This window comes from Myiozetetes cayanensis, unplaced genomic scaffold (assembly GCF_022539395.1).
Source record: "Myiozetetes cayanensis isolate MyiCay16 unplaced genomic scaffold, myiCay2020 scf2-11, whole genome shotgun sequence".
NCBI lineage: Eukaryota > Metazoa > Chordata > Aves > Passeriformes > Tyrannidae > Myiozetetes > Myiozetetes cayanensis.
Genome location: NW_026087411.1, coordinates 52,221,924 through 52,240,523, shown reverse-complemented (window position 1 = coordinate 52,240,523; position 18,600 = coordinate 52,221,924). Strand labels below are relative to the sequence as shown.

The 18,600-nt window shown below is 39.7% G+C and overlaps 1 protein-coding gene across 2 annotated transcripts in view; it reads right to left on the bottom strand.

The window, feature by feature from the left end:
- SCAF8 (SR-related CTD associated factor 8) overlaps nt 1-18,600 on the bottom strand; it is a 150,477-nt gene that overhangs the window by 62,998 nt on the left and 68,879 nt on the right. Inside the window, exon 21 of one of the 2 annotated variants that reach the window (XM_050316752.1) lies at nt 1,016-2,043. The exons of the other annotated variant lie outside the window; for it this stretch is intronic. The gene's annotated coding sequence lies outside the window, so the exon portion shown is untranslated. Of the gene's footprint in view, nt 1-1,015; nt 2,044-18,600 lie in introns of those variants that run through there. 2 annotated transcript variants of the gene reach the window in all.

Below are 18,600 nucleotides of genomic sequence, written 5' to 3'. Positions count from 1 at the left end.
AAGCAGGAGCACAGCCTTATTTTAGCTTAACTTGATCAGGAAACTGCACTGATATCCTGTTGTCTGGCCCCATTTGTATTTAAATGCACTGGTATGGACTTCACAGCAGTGAGCGCTCTGTCATCCATATGCAACAGTGACACCCAACTAAAAGGTTTTAAAGGTCAGGGATGTTTTGTTGAGATGAATTCAGATGCTTGCTATGAGCTAACCACACTGGGATAAACCCCTGCCTATAATACAGCAACAGTCAGGATAACCTTGTAGGGACCCTATTCTTTTTTGAAATGCAATGTGCAGTTTTTGCTCACACAAACTTAATTGCTACATGAAGAAAGTTTTTATAGTTTAAAATTTTGTCTTTGCTGAAGAGAAAAAGAGTCTAACTAGCTTTTGAACTCTGATGTACAGCACAGCTGTGTGTTCAGCACACACATACACACACACATATATAAATATATATGTATATAAATAAATATATACATATATATATCACACATAGCAAATCAAAACCAGCTGAGACTCAATTTTTCTGCAGCTTTTTCTTCCAATACCTTTCCAGGATTACTAATTAATAGAGAGACCAGATGTCAAATACTTGAGTACGGCCTTAAATCTGGGATGCAATGAGCCTGATCTCCTTATTGCCCTGGGACCTCATGTGCAAATTGAATTTAACCATCACTATTGATTTGCTAACATTTTGTATCCCTCTGCCCTTTAACCTATTGTAATTAATGATACAAAGGAGAACAAGGTCCAACCATAGAAATATCTTCCTCTCTAACATTTTTTGTCAAATCTTCTAACCAGTGTTCAGCAATGAGCAGGATTCCAACTAAAGACTTGTAGCTACAACATAAAAGTAGAGAAAATGATGAGAAAAAAAATTTTGAATTTAGATCTTTATTATACAGGCCCAAAGCTGTGGTCACCATGCAGTTACACTGTAATGGGAATGATCTTGCTGAAAAGATCTCACTGAACAAACGTAAAGAGACCACAGACGACAGCATTCCAAATAACTGACACTTTAATTTGTGTGAGAGCAAAAATAAATAAAGGAATGGCAAGTATGTCCTTTTCACATATAGTGGGGCATATACATATTCCTTCTTTTCTATAGCTATTCAAAAGACAAAATCAGCAAATACTGCCTGAAAACACAGACCTTTCAGGTGATGGCTCAGCTAACTTTTAGCTGTTTCTCTCCCCTTGGCTATTAGATCAAGCACACATTTAGATAGGTGCATATGCCAAAAAAAGAAACACAATGTGGGTTTTCTGTATTTTACTTCTACTTCCTGCCCTTTCCTTCTCCTTTTAGGACACTAGGAAGTAATTGGAGACATCTAGTCAGATAAAAGCCCTGGAACTTCTCCCTTCTAGTTTTTCATTATAATCTCATAATTTACGGATTCATCACAAATTTAAAAAGGTTGAGGTGTCTTACAAGGAATTCATCATCTCTGGGATATAGATAGCCACAGTGAAGAGCTGCACATAGACTGCACACATAGTGTTATGTAAAAGTGGTTATCTTTAAAAAACAAAACTTTTTTTAAAAATTTGTAGATCAAAACAAAGCATGTCTTATTCCCTACAGGATTTTCTTGCAACCTGTTCTTCAGTTTTTTGCACTAGGAGATGCTATAAATGGTATTAGTTACAATATACAGTCCACTGTCATCTTCTGGTCCAGCAGAAGAACCTGTCTCTCCGATGGATGCAAAACTGTTCATCTGAGCAGATCATCCTCAACAGCACAAATATGCTCTAGAAACTCATAGAGTTTATGGTTTTAATTTATAAAATTAAACCTGCCTCAGACAGGTAATACTGGTATGTAATATTGCCGTCCCTGGGTTCTGTCAAAAACGGGGTACTGAGGTGCTCAGAGCCGTCTCAGTCTGCAGCGCTGGGATCCTTCTGGCACTCCAGACCCAAGAAGCGATGTGGTGCATGCTAGAACATGGGTGCACTTCTCACTTAACTCTGCAGAGCCCAGGACATGGTAAGCTGCCAGAACTTCCTTCATCTTGCCTGTTGACAAAAGGAACAATAACTAGTCATCACTGGTTGCTGGAGCGTAATTCCAATTGTTAAAAAAGCCCTATAAATGACACTTTTCAATATTTATTTTGTTTTTAGTCATGCAAATGTTTCATTAAGAAAAGATTAGGGATAATTTTACAGTTTCTCTGTTAGCCGTACAATGATTATAAGGGAGAAAGGTCTTATACTGCATGGTTCCTAAAACATTATCCAGGATTAAACATACTATCATTTAAAAAATAAGTGTCCAGTAGCTTAGTACTTTAAAATCCTCATTAAAATATTATCCCTGTAAAGAGTAATTTTTTATAGCAGATTTTCAGGATTAAAGTGTTATATTGTTTCTCACACACACTGTACATAAGATACAGAGTAAACAATTTAGAGGATTAACAAACAATTAATTAGTAAGAATCCAGCAGATTAGTAAGTGGTTTATGTAAATTTGGTGTACGACTATCTCTAATACATATTAGTCATGTCCATTATGTATTGATAACACCTATAAATCCTTCATAAATGACACATTGACTGGGCTTCACAGAGCCGAGGCTCAGAACAGACCACACTACATTATGCACTCTGATTTTCTGACAATTACAATTTTTACAGATAGTGCTCTGTGAAGTCCAGGCATTTTGGTTCTCAGAAAATCAAGACTTTTTGGTATCTCAGACTGAGAATAGCGAAAGACCAAGATTACACCTCCAGTATATATTTGCTGAAGAATATGCAGAAGGAGAGGCAAAGGTACCTCTGGAGGGTGATTCACCCATTCCCTAGGTAATCTCAAGATAGTGCACATCTTTTTTCCATGGACTGTAAGTAGAATAAAGACCAAAACTTCTTACAACTATGAATGCTTTATATCCTACCACAGACACCTGACTATGTTCCCCTCTTTATTCCATAAAGACCATTCATAAAGCCATCAGACCCTAGTAATTTTCAATCAGTACTGACATGGACAAAATTAGAAAAAGTATCATTGCTTCAATCTAATGTGAATACAGAAGCCATACCCTGTTACATACCCTGGAATTTTGTTGAGCCACCCAAAGTACTTTTTGTATATATAATTATTATCTTTATCATAATCACATAAAAAGAAATCACTAAAGGAGTAGGGCTACCAGGTGATTTGAGAGATTGTCTCACCCATCCCCGACCAATGTCATACCTGCTGATCTCTGTCTAACCTATTTTTAAACATCTGCAAGGTTGAATTTTCTGTGAATTCCCCCTACACAATCTATTCCAGGGCTCCACTTTTCCTTGACACTTACATTTTTTCCCGATGCTTATAGGAAACCATCATTGTTGAAATCTGACCTATTACTTGCTTCCTGTACTGACAGCATACATGGCAGCTAAATCTCTTCCTCTTCAGAGTCACTCATTGCTACAAGAAGGTGGCTAGCACATCTTCCTTTTATCCTCTCATGACTGAACAAATCTTCAATCTTTCCTTGAAGGCCTATGTGCTCTAGATCTTTGAGCACAGACTGTTCTCTTCTTCGATCCTACATGAGCTACAGTTCCTGCAAGTTGGTGAAGCTCTTCCACTGAGGCCTTATCAGTGCTGTCTAAAGGGAAATAATTTCATTTGATGCTTTGTTACTCCCCTCCCAATAACCTGGCCTTGTTTGAAGCAGCACTTCAGCTTGAGATCATTATCTCAGACACCCGATCTTTTCTGCAGAATTGCTGCTTGGCCAGTTGTTACCCATCTGTATTTATGTGCAGCTGATTATGTTGAGCTCTATGTACAGTTCTGCATTTGCCCTAATTTAAATGCTGGAAACCCACTATTTTCTAGACTGTTCTGCTACTTTATCAAGGTCATTTTCAATCTCTTTTCTTCCAACGTGCTTGTTCTGCTCTATGCATTTATTAAGCGTACATTCTAAACTTTCATCCAAGCTGTCAGTGAGAATACTGAATAGTACCAGAACAAGGAAAAACACTTGAAGAACCACACTTAATGGTGTATCACTGAGAAATGCTCTCTGCATATGGTTTTCAAATAATTTATGCACTCACATAATAATAATTTATTCTGCAGAATTACTGTTTACTATTAATTTTGTATAAGTTCTTGATCAGAAACATACTTAACACAAACAGAATTGGTCATATTGAGCCTTGCAAAGAAAAGGTTACCATTTCAATTAATTTTTATGGAAATACAACTCAATTCCATAAATACAGGAGGCACAGATCACTCTTCTTACCTAACTGGGGTTATTTGGCAGGCCTTTTCTACTTTTTATTCTATGATATATTTTGGTTGTGCCACCTGTGCTACTCACAAAAGTGAAATAACTTGCTTCCTGAGATGGAAACAGAGTCCCCAGCTGCTTCTGGACTGGAAGAATTGGAGGCCAGTAGAAGATGAAAATACAATACAAAGCCCACCTTCACACAATATTTGATTTGATTTGATATTTAGGGGTATATCCCCTTGGATTTCCAGTGAAGAGTGAGACTGACTTTCCTCTGAAAAATACGTGGTTACAGAAAGCAGCAAAAAGAGTACACTCAAAAACTTTTGACTTTCTCCTGCAGAAAAGAAAGAAATAGGGTAAAGAAGGATGAGTGAGCCAGCCTGACCCAGGACTGTTCATGACAGGCAGCCTGCTGTCTGACTGCCAAGACAGAGAGGGACCCCCACAAAAAACTCATTTGTTACGGGAAGTCAAAAATCCTGAAAGTCAGAAGTCAGAGAAAGGAGTGATCACAAGGAGGACTGCATTGTCTCACTCAGTGGTTGAACTGTCCCATCTCTGTGTGTATATGCAGATGTTGCTTATGATACAGGAGGGGGTTGCATGCGCTTTGAAGAGCTTTAACACATGGATAGGGTACTGCTTTGTTCCTTAAAGACCACTGAATACTCTATATGAGGTCACCTGAGTGAGTCCCCACCAAGAAACATGGATCTGATTACATCCCTCTGAGGGAAATGAAGTGAAAGGATAGGCACTGGCCTGTTGGCACTGGGTGGGTCTTGCCACCACAGTGGGATGCGTCTCAAAGGCTCAAGGGCTGGCCAGGCTGGGTGCAGCCAAAGCCTGAGACATGAGGCAAAGCTGGGCACATGATGTCAGAGGTGCACCCCATCTGTGGGAAAAAGAAACCAGGTGGATGGATTGACATTACAGAGACCCGAAACCATCTAGGTGGAAAATAAAGATAATTCTGCAACTGTCCAAAACTGTTTTATAATACTGCTGCATGTTTTAGAAACATCCACTGCATTTTTTTCTGAACAACTGCTGCTTTTCCATGGTTGCTGAAGATGCGCCCAGAGATACAGTTCCAATGCACACAAAGTCTCCCCTTATGCCTCAGACAACTTCTAGTGGAGGGTCACTCACATAAGCTGGGTTGGATGCCCAAGGAGGAGAATCAGTTACCTCTGTTAAGGCCTAATAACTTTTCAGATGGCCTAAAGGTTTCCTGGCTCACTAGCATGAGAACCTTCAGGACATCTGTAATGGCACTACACACCTACTGTTCAGGCAAGCAAAACCGTGATAAATGTCAGTACCCAACCAGATTTATCTGGGGCCAGTCAACGATGGCAGGAGAATTCGTCCCATGCTCGCCTAAGTGCCTACCACAAGTGTCAGGAGCAGCCATGAGAGAAGTGTGGGTGTCCCTCCCCCACTGTATAGCACTCGCTCTATACTACAGAGACAAAACAGCCAGCTTGGCAGTGTAAATGTATTGCAAGAGTAAAGTTAAGTGAGATGAGTCCCACGCCTTCTTTCCAAAAGGAGAAACAGGAGTCTGTATTTAAACAGTGCAACATTAGTGTGCTGGCTGACAAGGGGAAGATTAGCAACACTCAGTGTAATTAAGACTAAGGTTATGAAATAGACATTAATAGAAAGTGCAAAACTTCCTCATGTTGGCAAACAGCATAAAACCTACGTAATTTAACTGACTTTAAATTTCACTGAAAGTTTATGGGTAGACTGGACTACTGATAATGCAGTACCTCAATCCTTTTGTCTTGATATCATAAAGATACCAGGCATATAAGGCTGAAGTGAAGCTACAATGTGTTAAATTCAAATTATACCTAATGGATAACAAAGCCTCTAAACTTTTAGATAATTTATTTAAAAATATATTTTTAAATTAACAAGAGTCAGTCAAACAATCACATGAAATGGTTTTTAAAAGTAGTGTATACTATAATTTAAAAAAATTTAAAAGTATTAGGAAAAAATCTTATGTGACATGATTTAAAAATTTGATTAACTTCCAAAGCTTTTCTGCATTGAATATGGTGGTGTATGTGATATCAGTTAGAAATGAACAATCCAGTGGCACACTATATTCTGTAGTTAAGATCTGATCATGGTACCATGCAATAATACAGTTGCCAGTCCTCCAAAATACAGGCTGGGACTAAGTACCTTTTTATGGGAGTTGGGTGAGTTCTAAGTTGGAGGGGGAACTTCACAGCCTCGCAGCAGTTTTCCTGGTGTATGACTGAAAATGCTTGTACTGCAGTGCACAAGACAATAACTGTAGCCCCTCTGACCTCTTTACTTTCTTCCCCTTCTTTCAGGGAATCTATACATATTTTTTTCACTCCATATGTATCTTCTGTCAGCAAGAATTCTGTAATCCAAACTACATCCCTATTGCAGCTGTGCAAACTTTGGCCAAATTCAGTTCTTGGCTTTATCAAAACCAGTGTTGTCAGCTCCGGAGAGTTTCTCGTGAGCTCCACAATGTGATGTTTTTCTGTAAAGCTTCTCCTTCTGAAAAGGGTTGCTCCTGTGAGAATATGAGTTTTTGTATTTCCATTCATTTTTCTGTGTTCACAGATGCAAAGAAAAGGTGCAAAATGTGGTTTTTAGGTGCTCATAGACTCAGAAAAGTCTAAGAAAAACAGAAGGCAAAACAAAAGGGATTTTTAGAGCCTTAATCTTAAGATTTCAACATTTTAAGGCCAGTCTCATAATTTTTGAAGGCACAATTCTTGAATGTTTGGCATTTGCAAAACAAGAAACATTCAAATCTGCTGCCTCCCAGCTTTGCAGGATGAAGCAGTTATCCTGCTCTGCCTTGCCAGGAGGGAGAGAGATTTGTTTGGGGGTATGTCTACACAATTACGAGACTGAAACTTGGCCACGAGCCAACTCTTGACATACTTGCTAGAACACCTCATCTACATTCAAGCCAAACAGTGCTCACTGCTGTGGCTACGGTATGGCAGACAGTGTGAGCTGGAAACTGCAAACAACACTTCAAGGTGTTAATGAAGAGCAGCCTTAATCTCTCCTCAGCTGAGCTTGACTGTGGGAATGCTTCTGGTTTGCTTCAAGGCAAAGGCATATCCATAAACACAGCAAGGGCAGTTCAAGCAAACCCTTTTGGTATGCACTGAAGCAGCGAGGACAGGCTCAGAGTCGGGTGGTGCTGAGAGCTGGTATGCGTGGCAGGAGCATCCCCACCACACCCACACATCCTGTGGGAGAGTTGGGAGCTGACAATGTGACTGCTCCTGTGCTGCTGTCAGCCCTGCAGAATAGGCCTTAAACTCACCAGGACCTCCGTGCCTTGCAGGAGCAGGGTCAGCCTACAGGTGTCTGTGACTGATTTAGGGAGCTGTTTGCTGCCAGGGTCCCAGTGAATGTAATTCATCCCAAACTACTGCTTTCCCCTGGCATGAGCCAGCAGGAGGAGGAGTGCTCAGCACCAGCACCTCTCTCACTCAAAAGGTAGGTTGGCTGTCGCTGCCTCCCAGCTGTGGAGCTGATGCATTCCAGTAACTGGTCACAATGGGACAAAGTAAATAAAAAGTCACTGCACAATCACTAAGTATCACCTAGAGTTGGCTAAGAAATTGTTTGTCAGCGGCACGTAGCAGCTCCCTGTCTCAAAGCAGTAAATGATGGTTGAGTTTCCAGCAACATGGAGGAAGCAAGGTGAAACCCACATCAGCATCCCTACCCTGAAATGGACTTGAAGCTCTTAGACTTCTCTGAGCATATGTCAGGGCTGTATCATGCTGATGGCTGGTGGCAATCGTGAGATAACCAACAATCCTAGATTCTTATTCTCTCTCACAGATGAAGTCTCTTCTTCAGTTTTTAATGTTGTGTCTTACCTCACTAAATACCTATGAGCATCTGTTCCTGAAAGCAAACTTTGGAGCATACAAAACAGTTCATAGCCCTTTAATATGTGGAATAGGAGCGGTACAAAGTTGGGAAACAAGAGACAGAAAGGTCACAAAGTGCAGGCTTCTATTCCTTTGCAATAACTGGCCAAGCTCTATCTTTTAATTTATTTTCTGTTTGATTTTTAACATCTTTTTGCTTACTCTTTCAGAATGTCGTTGCTCTGATGACTAGAATTTACAGCTTACATATATTCATGATCAGTTTATAACCTGAGGACCTACAGGCGTGTCAGCCTGACCTTGGTGCCAGGGCAGGTCACAGAGCAGATCATCTTGAGTGCCATCACACGGCATGTACAGGACAACGAGGGGATCAGCCCCAGCCAGTGTGGTTTTGTGAAAGGCAAGTCTTGTTTGACCAACCTGATCTTCTCCTTCTATGACAAGGTGACCCGCTTAGTGGATGAGGGAAAGTCTGTGCATATTATCTACCTGGACTTTAGTAAAGCCTTTGACATTATTTCCCACAGTATTCTAGAGAAACTGGCTGCTCATGGCTTGGACAGGTACAGTCTTCACTGGATAAAAAACCTGCTGGATGGTTGAGCCCAGAGAGTGGTGGTGAACAGAGTTATATCCAGCTGGTGGATGGTCACGAGTGGGGTTCCCCAGGGATCAATACTGGGACCAGTCCTCTTTAATATCTTTACTGATGATCTGGATGAGGGGATTGAGCACTCCCTCAGTCACTATGCAGATTACACCAGTTTGGGTGGGAGTGTTGATCTGCTGGAGAGTAGGAAGGCTCTGTGGAGGGATCTGGACAGGCTGGATCGATGGGCTGAGTAAGGCCAATTGTATGAGCTTCAACAATGCAAAGCAGCAGGTCCTGCACTTGGGTCACAACAACTGCATGAAGTGCTATAGGCTCTTGGGGAAGAGTGTCTGGAAAGCTGCCTGGCGGAAAAGGACCTGGGGGTGTTGGTCAACAGCTAATTGAACATGAGCCAGCAGTGTGCCCAGGTGGCCAAGAAGGCCAGTGGCATCCTGGCCTGTATCAGGAATAGTGTGGCCAGCAGGACTAGGGCAGTGATTGTCCCCCTGCACTCGGCACTGGTGAGGCTGCACCTTGAGTGCTGTGTTCAGTTTTGGCCCCCTCACTACCAGGACATTAAGGTGCTGGAGTGCATCCAGAAAAGGACAACGGAGCTGGTGAAGGGTCTGGAGCACAAGTCTTGTGAGGAGCTAAGGTTATTCAGACTGTAGGAAAGGAGGGTCGGGGGGACCTCATTGTAGCAAGGTGAGGTCAGTCTCTTCTCCCAAGTAACAAGCGACAGGACAAGAGGAAATGGCCTCAAGTTGCACCAGGGAAGGTTTAGATTGGATCTTAGGAAAATTTTCTTCACCAAAAGGGTTGTCAAACACTGAAACAGGCTGCACAGGGGAAGTGGTAGAGTCACCATCCCTGGAGGTATTTAAAAGATGATTAGATGTGGTGCTTAGGGATAGGATTTGCTAGTGGACTTTGCAGTGTTGGGTTAATGGTTGGTTCTGATGAAGTTAAAGGTCTTTTTCCAACCTAAATGATTCCATGACTCTATGATAAAGGCACTGATACCTTAACTACCTCTGCTGGAGTTACCTTGCTTGACATGTTCCTTTTCTTTTTTTTTTTTTTTATACACAGCTGTATTGCACCGATAGCTCAGAGATATCTCACAGTTAATAAACATACTTATTTTTCTCTCTCATTTTGCTGTCTCCAAAAAGTAATTGCAGAAACTATGTTTATTTCATTGAATGCCTGACTTTATATTTGTACTACTAAATTTTATCCCAATCTTGCAGCTTATCCTTTGGATGAAAGGTACCCATCTGTAGTTGCCTGCTAGGGTTTTATCCATCTGCAGAATAAATGTGTTTGCTGTGTCCACATGCCCTCTGCTGTTCAATAACAGAGTCTTCTGCCTGGGTTTAGCTACGCAGTGGAGACCATCAGCCTCTTTCCCACATGCCCTTTGTAGTTCCCACTTTGCAGGGGAAATAGTGTTTCCAATAGCTGCAGTGCAGGAATTATGTCCCTGGTGAATTAGAAGTGTATCAACAGGCATGAAAGGTGAACCTTAAAACCTGGAGCTTCTCTTAGAGATCCTAAAAATTGCTTGAAAATATCAGTCTATATTTTAATGCAATATATATATTTACTTTTAATTAATTCCTTAAATAATTTTATTTTAGGTGCAAGTTATGATGTGTCATTACCTGTGGTATCTCTGTGACCTTAGCTGCTATTGATCAGAAAGCCAGTAATTCCAGTGGTGATTCTGTCTTGCTGTGCCTGGCCAAATATTTTGGCACCTTTACTTAAAATTTGTAAGTTATGTAAACAGAATGCCTCTTACTTCCATAGTCTTATTATTCTATAAATCTCTCCATATTGATGGTCGATCAGTCCAGCATTAAATAAGCAAAAGATAATCTTTCCGTAGGTCATTTTGTTCCAGATCATTAATTCCATTTTCTAGTCAGCTGTCCCTTTGCAAATTCTAAAAGCATTGATTGAGTCTACACTGGTGTAACTGCTCATTCATTTCAGTTATTCCAATCAAATACCACAACATGTAAAAAATGCATCAGACAATCATTATGGGACAACAGAGCTCCAGAGAATACTCAAGGCTCTTGCACCTGTTGAAGACTACTGGCTGCTATTATGCCAGCTATGGTCTCCCAATGATTCAATCAGTCCTGAGGGTTTAACTGCATGAACTGTTAAATAGATTTTGTTTCTACACTCCCTCATATTACATTTTAGACATTTTGGTATGCTTAAATCTAGCTCCTAAAAAAAATAAAATCTTTATTGTCCTTGTTAACAAAAACCAACTGAAATAGCTCTCTAATTATGTTAATTAGCAAAAACCAGAATTTATTATTTTACCAATTTTCTTTTCTGAAATACACAACCAGGCGTTCTTCATGTCAACAAACATCTCCATCACCGATATTCTTCTTCATTAACTCTGACAAAGACTGTGATCTGTTTCTGAACACTAGTGGTTGCGTTCTCTGGATACCACTGTTTTAAAAATGATCTCTTTTGCACATGCCTACTTCTAAAATATTATGAAGTTTCATTGTTATCAGGCAGTCAATATTAGGTCCTGCAAAATTTTTAGCTTTTTTATGCATACTACTGTCAGTAGACACCATTTTTTTTCAAGAAATGGGAAAATTAAAGTAAAATTCAACTTCACTTGTGGAGAGACAATTTTTTTTTCTTAAAAAAGATAATCACTAGAGCTAGAGTCTTTGCTCCTCAGCTCCATCACAGACCACACAATTTACAGAAAGTTATCCATCAGCTCCAGTCAGCCGAGGAATGCAGCCTGCTCTGGATGCCAAGGATCTCCAGAGAGCAACACAGCCAAATTCATATCATTCCTGCTCACCAAGGGATTTAAATCAGAAATATTCTTGCTAATTACTATAGTATCTTCTTACTGTAACTACCACCAGCATTTCTGAATGGATCTGACATTACAGAAAGCATGAAAATATATTAACAAGTTATTTGAGACAGAGGAAGATAAAGAAACTTTAGAGGATAGTTGGTTTTTAATCAGATTCAACTGAAAAACTGAAGGCCCCTGAAAGCCCTTCAAGTTACCTTGAAGACATATTCTGTTTCTTGTTTTGAACAAAAATTCAGCACGAAGGAAAATTCTTTTACTATAAGCAAAGCTCTCAGTAAACAAAAGAAGGCATTGAAATAGAAGGTGTTTAAGATGCACTAAAAAGAACAACCTTTTTCAATGCCAAGACAGCATTAAAAAAAAAAAAGTATGTAAAATATAGTAACTTAGTACCTCTTAGGTTGTGCTCTTTGGCTCACATCACTTGCAAAAAAATCTTGCTACCAGTACTTCATAAGTAACACTGCTATTATATAATGAACAAGTGTATTTTTTTTCTCTAACTGCAGTGATATAAATACTTGGAAAAACATATGCACTACAGAGAACAAACACATCTGACCAGAAGTAAAAAGGTACAATAACATGGAGAGAATGGAGTGAGAAGGTTTAATCAATCCAAGGAAAACTTCATGCCCATAGCTACTTTAATTATTGAATTCCTACATATGTCTGTATAAGATTGTTAAAATATATTAGCCTAAAGTACATAATTATATTTCTTGTACAGTTACAACCTGTAAAAGGAAAATTGAGTCTGGTGACTTTAAATACAACTCCTTTGCAGATTCCTAAGGATGTAGAGGACTTTCCAAAATTGCAGTTTGTAAAGTTTTGGGGTTTTTTTTGAAAGTGCAGTACTGCCAAATATTTTTGCCACTAAATAAATGCTATTTCAGCTGCTTCTGAGCAGTAACAGTGGTAGCTAATGGCTTATTCAGTTAATCATAGCTATTCACTCCCTGGAAATGTCTCAGAATATAATAAATGCTTTGTTTTCGTTGTGGACTGTTAAATTACAGGCATTACATAATACCCATGATATATAACCTATCTGTACGAATACAAACTGAATCCAAAACCATTCCGCTAAAATAATTGTAATACTTGGAGCCTCCAAAGAAAGAGAAACGCTGTTGTTACCCACAGAGCTACTAAAATAGCTCTGATAACAGGGTAAGAAATGGCTACAACAAAAGTTCTGTTTTAACTAAAATGTGGCTACTTGTCATCCATTAACAAAGGTCTGAATTAACTGTTACAGGATATTTTTTAAACAAAGAAAACGAGAAGCATGCTCAAATAGCTGAACCATATACATCCTTTCCTAAAGGAAAAAAAGACTGCAGATGTAGGGTTGCAAGCTGCCCCATAAGAGAGAGATCAACCATAGAGTTTTCACTCTGAGACCAGTGTTCTCACTGGGTGTTGTACCAATATAGTATTGGTATTGTTGTACCAATATACTATTCACCTCTTTTTTTTTACATTTATATATGTTGTAGATGTCTCTGTCAGTCTTAGCTATGCTTTGTTTGCTGCTCAGAGAAGATTATATTTATTATGCTGCATGTTGACAACCTGTCACAAGGGTAAGGCCACGTATATATTTATATGATATAACAGCTGGTTACATGTCATCTCTTGGCGGTTGCCATTATACTGATAAGACATGGAACCCCTTGTAGTTTCTTCAGGAAATGTCTTCCAGGGGTGTTTTTGAAAGCTGGAGAACATGTTTTAAAACAATATTTGGCTTCTGAGGTCAGAGCAGGCTGTGTTTTTTAGTTGCAATTGCTTTGCAGAAAGGATTAGATTAGTAGGTCATAAAATATGCCCTTGGCTACTTCAAGGAGTGAAGACAAGCTTTGAAACAGTCTTCTCTTTTGCTTCCCAGATGAAAGAACTCCTCAATGAAAGCATACAAAAATTCAAAAAGCTTCTAAAATTAGAATATGGACAAAGTTTAGTAAAAAACACCTCTTTTATTTCTCCTGGAGAAAAAGATACTCAAGTATTGGCTGAAGAAGTAATTTTGCAGGTCATAAAGTGATAAAAGATATACGAGGGTGTTCTAGTTTTAACTTTACTTTTGTAGAAGAACTGTTAAGAAATAACTGATGAAAAGGAAATCAAACCAAAGTGATTATAAAATGAGAGATTTCATGACTCCTAGGAAATGAAGAGCAGACCAATGCTAGAGAAGTAGAGGGAATGAAGCCACAGGCAGCTCCAGAGACTAATCAAGGACACCCCCAGGCAAAGGCAATCCAAGGGGGAAAGAGTTTAAATGAGAGGACAAGTTTACAGAAGGTCAGCACTAAAGCACTGCAGCAAATTAACCCAGTGTAGAGTAAACGAACAGTATGTATACCAGGAGATATTTAATTACCTTAGAGCCCCAAAGGAGTAATTTAAAAGGTATTGGTAAGGTATCTCACCTGCTGTGAGAATGGCAAAGAATTCACCATGCAAACATACAGGGGGAAAAAAAGACAGTTAAATATAAGAAAAAACTCTGCAAATATGTTAGAAAAAGAAATTCAACACTGAGCAACCTTGCTAGTTCAAAATAAACTCTGCCTGAGACAATACTGCTGCCATCACCTGTAGCTCTGCAGAGACTGATTTAGCATCTGAGCATTGCCTTTGGTGGCCGAAATGTCAGTAATTTCGGGTTGTTGTACGCTGGCACAGTGACAAGCAGAGAAAAATTTGACTACATCCTACAACATAACTTCTGCTTGCTATCAATCAGACAAAGGCCTTTCATGAGGTTTCTCAAAACAAACTAATTGTAATTCTGATGCCTTGTGTATCTGACAATCTCGTACTTTGGTGATAGAAGAGATTTGTAAAATCTGATGTGATATAAAACCAGGTGAGGTTGCAAGCAGTTTACAAGTTTGGATTAGAATTCACCATAATTGCAGTAACTTGGATAAATGTTCTGAAATTAATGCATTAGATCCACAAAGAGAAGGGTAAATTACCATATAAAGATCTGCAGAGGAGTTACAGTAATCTATAAGCAAATCACCAGTCAGGATGATATCCAGTTGCAGAAAAAGGCAGCCTGCTATACAGTCAGAGCAATACTGTAAGAAAATCAAGTAATTATTTTCCACTGTCAGTAGCAGTAAGGCCCTGACTGCAATACAGCTCTGCCTCCTGGGCTGTCAAAGGAAGGAGATGATTGGAGGGAGTCCAGGCAAAAGCCACAAAAAATTGGTAACAGATGTAGAAGAAGAGAAGGTTGAAAGAAATAGATTGTTTAGTCTAGAAAAAGTGAAGACTAAGAGAAGACATGATAACATATTTAAAATATGTAAAAGTTTGTTCTGAGAAGCGGATGATGACTAATTGTTCTCCATGTTTATCATGCAGAAGACAAGATACAGTATACAGTTTTGGAGAAAAGCTTTCTAACACAAGGACAATCAGCCAGGTAGCAGGTTATCTACAGGTTATTAACATGTAATGCTGTCACAAGAAGCGATAGGAGCAGTTGAGACAAACACCTGTTGAGACCAGGAGAGGTGTGCTTGATGCTCCTTGAAAGCAGGTGAACAGCCCAGGTGATCCTGTGTGAGATCCTGTCCGGCCTCATGCTTGGCCACAGAAACACAGCACAGACCAGAGCTTTCCATCAAAGCGACTAAATACTACGATGTGAACGACTGTCATTTGTCTCTAGATGCTTGCCAGGAAGGATGGAGCCTGCAGGACAAGGGATAAATCTCCCAAATCCATTTAGCTGATTAATTCAATTGGCTGGAAGTAGCAGAGAGCACCCACTCAGTCACCGCTGCATGCTCTTTTACTTATTTAACATGCTCATGGCTCCGTCGTACCTTTACTCCACTTTTGCTGCCAACAGCCCCTTTCAGTGGTGTGTAGGGACTGATACAGAATATTCAGGTACACACCACTGAGGGGCCACTGGAGGAATGAGTTAGTGAATGAGTCACAATGAGTTGAAAAGGCTATAAAAGCAATAGGCAGGGCTGAGGCTGTAGCGATACCTGGCAGGGACCAGGCTAGTCATGAAGGCTGGACCTAGAGAAGCAAACGGCATGCAGAGGAAAAGGAGTGACATGCCAACAGCTTGCACTGTGGAGATTCCCACTATGGGGACACAGCTGGCAGCCACCAGTGCCAAATCTGCCAGTGAGGGCAAGCTCCCTGGCTGTGCAAGGCCAATGCATTGCAGGGGCAACCCATCCCAGCCACCAGCGGGGCTGTTGTTCCCATCTGTTGAGAAAATCAAATCAGAAACCCCAGTACGACACAGAAAGCGGAGGACAGCCTTCCTCACGGGAACACTGAGTGAGGTCCTCAAGTTTTGCTGCATGTAGAAGAGTCTCAGGAGTAAAGACAGGTAATGAGTCTGAAAGGTCCAATCCCTCACAGAAGGGCAAACCTGAGGGTGCAGACCCTCAGAGTGGCTTCGCCCTGTACACTGGTAGATTCGCAACAGGTCTCTTACTACTATTAATTATTTTTTTTTGTTAAGAAGCATAGAATTTAACTGATGTTAAATGGAATTAAAAAAAAATTATTATGTAAACTGGCAAGTGGGGCTCATTGATTCACAGAGGGAGAGGCTGCATGGCCAGCAGGTGCTGTTGGGGTATGTGTGCGTGTGTCCTGCACAGTGCTTCCAGGCCCCTCCATGGGTTTTCCCCTGTACAACAGTCACACAGTGACACAAGTGATCCTGTCCTTGACTAGAGCAGCCCTGGAATAAGGTGGCCTGCCCTGACTTGAAGCCTTCCAATGGAGCAAACTCATTACCAGTAGTAGCAGTAAGGCCCAAGTCTGTTCCTAGCATTTCTGTTACGAAACCTAACACATCCATGCAAGAAAGTTCCTCAGCTAACAGATCACACTCAAAATGGATAAGAGAAAGAATTTGGGGAAAAAAAAAAAAAAAAAAAAAAAAATTCTGTCCTTTATCATAAATGGAAAACCAAGACTCTGAGACATAAAGCAATTTGCCCAATATCACACTTGAAAGCCTACAGTAAGCCACGTGAGATCTTAACTTCAGAGCACTCAATCCAACTTGCATTGAACTATAATTCATATAATGGATCATCTCTCTATGAATTAGTGATTTATATAAGACACGGTGTCAACACGGATAGGAATTCCTGATTCCCCTGACTTTTCTGAAATCATATAATTGATGTGTTTAAATGAGAGCCGCAGATCCTCTCCGACAAGAAATAAAGTGGGAACACTTCTCATCTGAAATGAGGAATGCATAGCATGGAAATGGGCCTGTTAGTCAAAATGTTCAGGTGATTAGATACAATAAGCAGAAAAATAAAGCTGCAATGAGGGATCAATGTTTATGGAAGCTAACACTGTACTTTCCTCTGGTCTTCAGAAAACAAGCAGAAGGAAAAAGGAATTTACAGAAAATCAGCAGGCACCATCACCATAAATAACCGTCAACATAAATTTCTGTATTTTGTGACTTTACTGTTTTATTTTACAAACATCCTTGCATGAGAGCTTGAAGAATAAAATCAGCACATTTTTGTAACTGGTCATGATTCAAAAAGAATACAGCCTTTTTCAGTCTTGTACTTCATCTATGTCAAGTCCAAGAATCTTTGGACACAAAGTCAAATCCTGGCTTAAGTGCCTTAAGAAATAAGGTGATGGTGGGCAAGAGCTGGGCAGTTCTAGAAAAAATGGATGCTTGAACATAAGAGAGATCACACTTTGTTTGGAAAAGACAAGAGAATCCAACATGAAAGACTATGGAAGTACATATTTATAAGTACCCACAGAATGCTTATTCTGTGTTAATCTAATTCTAGGTAGGCTGATTTCAGCACAACTACCAGGAATTATCAAACATTTTGATTCAAAATCTGCTTTACTTCCCAGGTGTAATTCTGTTGGGATTTACACCCACCTGCTGGGGAACAGTATTTATGTCTTTGAAAACTTGTGCTTTTATACTGTGCACTTTATACTGTGCTTTTATACTGTGCACTGTATCATGCTCAGGATGAACAGATGCCTCAAAGGAAGGGAACTATGGACATGGGAAACCTCTGAGACTATAATTATTATTTTACTTTTAGTACCAAAGGCCAGATTGCTGTGTCTTGTCATTGATTACTTTCCATAGTTATACAGTGATAAGCTAAAGAGATCCAATAAAGTTAGAACGATTTGTTTCCTGTGCTGAAAAGAAGATTTTTCAAGAACAAAGAATAAATGGGCACTTTCATTTCCTGCAAAGCAAAAATAATCTATTATGGTAGAGGAGACCTTTTTTAATGTGGTGACACATTGGTTTTTGGATGCAACTACAAGACAGCTTTATTTTGTATAGCAACTTCCATAAAAAACATGTCTTTGTTTGAGCCTTCTTCTTATGTTTAAACAGTGCAATAACTCAATAATACAGTTTCAATGTTCATATAAAATAAAAGCAGGTAAGGAGACAAATTAGGGATGCATAGCTATTTACATTTGTATCCTGACTGTCCAATAGGCACTTAAAAGTGCTGTAAATTTTGCTGTTTAAGAGAGTCAAGCTAAATATCATACTGGACTCAGACACCTGAAAGACTGTAATTAAAACTTCAAGGATCTTGGTGATAAGGTATTTACTTATATCCAGGCTTAAGGACACTCATTTGTAGGTACTGAAATACGGTTTAATATATAGAAATAAAACATCACTAAAATCTGTCTCAGCTAAAATCTTGCATCCTGGGAAACATACTTGTTTCATGAAAACCTAATTAATAAAGCCAAAGATGACATCGCATCACACAGTGCAAATGAAAAGCTGCCTTCTGCTTCTATCAAAAATGTGAAGTGCCACTAAAAGCAGATGGGAGGAAGAATAATCTCAAGAAATGATTTGTGAAAGATAGTGGACCGAGTATT